Source organism: Phalacrocorax aristotelis, chromosome 7, assembly GCF_949628215.1.
Source record: "Phalacrocorax aristotelis chromosome 7, bGulAri2.1, whole genome shotgun sequence".
NCBI lineage: Eukaryota > Metazoa > Chordata > Aves > Suliformes > Phalacrocoracidae > Phalacrocorax > Phalacrocorax aristotelis.
In genome coordinates this window covers 14,393,662-14,399,661 of record NC_134282.1, presented here as the reverse complement: position 1 = coordinate 14,399,661, position 6,000 = coordinate 14,393,662, and positions in this window count along the sequence as shown.

The window sequence follows — 6,000 nt, the reverse complement described above, 5'->3', positions numbered from 1 at the left end:
TGGCTTGACATCTTCAGAAGACCAGACAGGGGAAGATCTGATAATTCTGTAATTTACAATATTAAACAATTAAAGCACTGAAGAGGATGGGAAAAAACAACAAAATTATGATGAAGAGTGACTTTCAGACATTTGTGGTAGCACGTTTGCCTCTTAAGTGAAATTCCCTAAGTTTTCATATGTGCTCCAGCCTTGAAAATTCTGATTTTATTAGAGGAGAGCTCTCAACTCCAGTGATCTCCAGCCAGCTACTTGACAAAACACCCTTACATGCTGACTTTTGAGGTGCTTTGGCAGATCTTGTTTAGCTAAGTTTTTAATGCATTTGTTGGTACTGGAAGCTACCAATGTCTTGAGGAGTGAAACCAAAGTCAGTGGAAATGTCAAAGAGCATACAATTTTTTTATATTCTTGATGATGTCTTAAATCCATTATGGTGCTTAATTGTTTTTGGTTTACCTTTTAAACGATTCTTTAACAAAAAAATTGCTGCATATTTTAAAGCATTTCTTAAATGGAATGGGTGGACCTTAAACACTCAGCAGGTAGAGAGTATGTGTCTAACATGGACAGCAGAGTCCATGTTTGTGTTTTATATGACAAGAAGCAGTAACTTGGTAATTAAGTAAATATTGTAATAAGTATGGCTCTGACATCCACTTGAAGCTTAAAACTCCCCAGGGAACAGATGCTTAATTTGTGGCCACGATAATAACAACCTAATGAACCTCCCATCTTACTGGATAGCTTAATAAACTTCAAAGAAAACAAAACAGGAATCTATGACTAAAAGTACATCCTTAGCTTTTCATTAAATAAAATGAGCATGAGTCAAGGCCCAGCATGGCTTCCAAAGTTAAAGCTACCAACTACAAAGCAAATGTATGCAGAGAAATGTACAACAAAAGACATAGCTTTTAAACCTCCAGTTGAGTTTCCATAAATGTTGCTTACAAAAGCTACCATTCTCTATGTTAACAAAAAGTTGTGGATATGTTCTTCACTAAATCCTCTTTGCCCATATAATCCACCTTGTGCACTTTATCTCAAGTGTGTTTTATCTCATCTAATCCTGGGCTCATTCATTCTCAGATAGAAGCAACAGGATTATTTCACACTTAAACTAGGCCCAATCTTTCTGTGAGTCCATAAGAGGACACCTGGGTAATGAGAAATTATCTGTGGAACAAAAGATTAAGCAGGTGCCAGGAAAAAATTATTCTTTCAAGTACAGCAATTTTTAAGGAAAGGATAAAACATTTTTATTCAGAAAAATGTTCATAGGAGATACTACATTTTAAAAGGAATGAGTTTACACCACATTTATTACCAATATTACTTGGTACAAGTTTTATTAGAAAAAAACCAAATTTTGTTTCTGTCACCCTAATGCAGCATTGATTTTCCTGGAGTTAATCTAGATTTTAATGGGTGTAAAGTGCACAGTATACAGGATATATCAGAGCATTAGTTTTAACCAGGTCAAAGAGATCAGTTCATACCCAGTCATAGCTTTCTTCCTTGTTCTGCCAGCCCTTACTGTAGCACACATTCTGTTACGGGGAGGAGGAGGAGGGAGGCTTCCTGGTTTCAGATTTTTTCTTCCTTTGCAGTAGTGGGCAAGACAACTCAGAAATAAAATCAAAGCCCTCTTCTCCCTCCCAGAAGTTGTGGGACATGGATTAGTATCAACCAAGTTCAGTCTCTTGCTTGACTCAGCAGAAACATTAAATAAAAAATTTATATGTGCTTGCATATCTATATCTAGTTCACCTATATCTATGCTATATCTATATATCTATGTCTTGTACATCTCGTTTGGATTTTAGACACCACAGGATCACCCCAATTATTGTCTTCTGTCTGCTTCCAGTGTATATCAGACTCTTGAAGTGAAGGTGTGAAGGCAGAGCAACAAATTCCTGTTTTAAAACAGTTCTTCAAGAGACATAAAGTGGTATAGTATGTAATTATTTTCCAATCATTCCCTCTTTCCCTTTTGTCGTCAGCCTCCTCATGGACCAATGTACAACAGTGTCCCTTAATTCCGTGGACACAGCGGGACTGTGGACTGCTAACTTTCTGAGTGATGGTCCTTTGAGTTTTCTTATCTCCAAAGAAATACAACACAAGTACAGTATGTAAGTATTTTCACAGGATTCAGATGAATACTTTACTGAATTATTGCACTAGAGATTGAAAACAGATACACATTAGCAAGAAAAAGAAAAAAAATAAGGCGAATGTGTTCTAAATCCTCAGGCCTCCGGATACAGACTAATCTTCTGCTTAACTGGCTAATAGGGAAGAAATGTCCAGTAAGTTATCATACAGCTGCACGGCGGAGGTTTTGTTCTGTTTTTCCTTTATAATACCCAGTACTACATGATGTCAGTCACAGAACAAAAGACTGAATGGTCAACAGATGCAGGATTTTTATAGTCTGTGTCTTGCTCAGGTGTAAAGATTAATCTGGAGTTTACACTGTGCTTGCAGTATGAGAAGGGAGGCTCCCAGTGCTGTGAGTTTTCAGTTTCCCTGGATGTATGCAGGGAAGTGAGAGGGCTCAGCACCTTGTAAGGGTACGGATCAATGGCTTCGTAGTAGAAAGCAAGACTACCAGATCCAGAAGTGTGTTTTCCTAAAGCACTCGAAGAAAGTGGTCTAGCTTTAATATTTTATTACTTAACCCATGATGCATGCTTTAAAGAAGCAATGATGCCTTAGCAATATTACTTCAGTGTGGAATTTTATTATAAAAGATAAAATGTGGTACTGAGAACTGAAGTGAAAAGCTATAAATGCCATCTCTTTTCAATTACATACAAATGCAGTTTTATTCATTCTCAAGGCCTGTAAGACAATTTCAAACTGGCTTCTAGGTGAATCCATATGAATAACTATTTTTTTCAAGTGTGTTTCCAGATAGACTGAAAAAAATATAAATAAATAAATGTATCATTACATAGATGGAAAAAGTCAATTGTGGTTTAGAAGTTTGTCCCAGATAAGAACTTTGATCCTTTAAATACTTTAAGAAACACAAAATGAAATAAATTAAATCAATTCACTTTTTTTTAAAAAATATTGAAAATTTTCCATTGGATTTTTTTTTTTCCAGAGAATGTAGAGGCATTTTTCTAAGTGAAATAATTCCCAATTTAAAGAAAATTAATTAACTGAGAATGGTTGCTAAACTTTTGATGTCTTGTGTGTGGGACAGCTCATTTCTGCACTATTTTATCAAACAATTTGATGGAGCGTGTTCTCCCCTAGATATGCTTCTGGTAAGATCCTGTAGGTTTATTGAAAGGCAAATACAAACAAATAGAAAAGGAAAATCAGAATAATACTAACACTGATGAATGACAATATGAAAAGAATACTCATTTTTCCCAATAAACTTTTGGCAGTATGGAAACAGTCCCTTTTACTTTCAATAAGGCAAGTTTTGCTCACTATGTCGGTCTCCCCAGCTCCTCCCAGCTGGTGGGACAATCCCAGCACTCTGACCAAAAGGATGGAGGATGAGAAAATAGAGTATATATGTAAATATCAAAATCTCACTAATGTACTATTAATAGTCTTTTTAGAAATGACTGAACATGGAGCAACAATTCTCTGTCATATGCAGGAATTCCTATAACCAAGGACACATGCAGGTTGATTTAATGAATTATCCTTCTCAACAGCGGGAGCATTAATTCAGTACCTGCACTTTAGGGTTATTTAACCCAGGTCATGTTACCCAGGGCACGTACAAAGAAAGTTCATAACAACGTTTTTTGACTTGTCACCTAGCAGCAATTAACAGAAATGCAAAAAAAAGTAGAGCTGTTGACTAGGTACAATGAAATTCTAAGTTAACTTCATGTGTACAATTTCATATTAAATTCAAAATTTGTAACAGTATGATGTTATTAACAGAATTCAGTATCAGTAGGCTTGAAGATCTCAACACTTTCAAAAATATATTTTAAAGACAATTTTTGCTTTTTACCGATCTCACAGTAAAACATTTGACAAGTCAAAGGATGCTTATTAAACTTACTTATGTGGATGTTTCCATTTCTTTATGATAAAATGTTACTTCAATGGAGCTATGCTCTTAAATAATCCTTAATTTTTATATACAAGATATATGACTGTAAGATTTTAGGCACAAAAATAAAAACTGAAATGACATGACATTCAAGCAAATGAGTTAACTTTCTTGGCTTCTGTCATAAAGTTCCAAAATACAGTAATTGAGAAGAAAACATTTCACAGAACAGAGATCACCCGAAGTACTCAAGGCTCAACAGAAACAAAACCTGTTTGCTGAGGGTTGTAATTTGTGTATCGGTTGCTTTTCTCTTTTAACTGAATAATGCAATAAAAGAATGGCTGCTTCTCTTGGAACAATGCAACTGTTTTAAAGCTGATAATCCTTTACAGTGTGGCTGGAAAAAAATGTACTCCTTTGAAACAGTGATTCAGAACCATCATGACAAATGATACTACACTGATATTTTCAGACTCATTTTTTTATTAGTTAAAAATTATTTTCTCTTTCTTCTGTATAATGGCCTTCCACCCATGCAAAAATCCCTACATACTGTTTGGATGTAAAGTTTAAGAAATAAAAAAAGGCCATGCAAAATGATACAGGGGTAAATAAGACAGAGAAGTGCATCTCTCTCTCTCTCTAAAAATATATATTTACATATACACATGTATACAACTATATGCTATATCCTATCTATTTCTATACTATGCTATTTGCCCTTCTGACCAATAGATAGTGGTAATTATCTGTGTATAGGTATGTGTATGAGACAGGGAGAACAGATGTCCATGATTATGTAAGTTATGGTAATTAACAGTACATAAATGAAACAAGTTTGTTTTTGTTGATGTGTCACTTGCACACTGCTCCTCTTGAGCATTGGGTTACATCCTGTACACGATCGCCTTATTGTCTACTGTCATAAAAATTCCAGTTTTGTTTCTGAGCAGTCACAGAATGGGACTTGCCAGCTGTCATGGAAAATGTATTCAGTTTCATTTCCACTTAATTTATCTAATCTTAATTCTATTATTATTTTATTACAATTATTTAAGTGCTTGGGGCAACAATCTAAAGTAAAAACAAATAAACAGTAGGAGTTCCAGATAATTTGTAAGTGATCTGAAAGGTCTAATGGAAACAACATAATTATTGCAGTTTTATTTTTTGAAAGGTTAATATTATAGAAGCTTCATCACTGCTGCTATAGTTAACAGTCTGTCAACACTGACATGTTAAATTCCTGCTTCATGAGATTAATGGCGAAACTATAAAAACTCACTCTGGACAGGGAAAAAAAAAGTTGTGAAATAGTGTTTAGATGTTCAAAACCTTGTAACTACAGGCCTCATATCACCTTCATTTTCAGCACTATCAACTTGAAACACAGAAGAGCATCCAAGACCGTGATTAAGTCCATTTCTGTTCTGCTCAACACTTTTACGCAAAGGCACCTGCTAGGTTCCTTGACTGCAATGAAATCTGAACACAGGCTTAAAGATCTGACAGTCCAAGTGTTGCATTGAACTGAGATGAACTTGTGGTTTGCCATCCTGGGCTCAGCTACTCATCTCTTCTCACCCTCTTCAGCAAAAACCGTGAGTAGCTGCATTCAAAGCAATGCATAGCGATCGTCTTTCTGACATTTGAAGCATGGATTTGTTGGGTTTTTTTGCTTATTCATAACCTTTAGCTTCCATTTAATCTTGGAATCCGGCCACAGTTGCTTTCACAAATGTGACAGCCACCCTGCCTACTGTGTAACCACAGAGTCCTCATTACCCACCATTTTGCTTCTCCATCACCCTTGTTGCCTTGCCTTGATCCTCCCCATAACATGGCTGGTTTAGCGTGCCTTGCAGGGTGATTTGGGTTCTCGTGTTCTCTTTCTAATGCAATAAGTTATTTATTTCTGGTGTTCCAATCTTGTTTTAGGACCTTTTTTTCTCTTT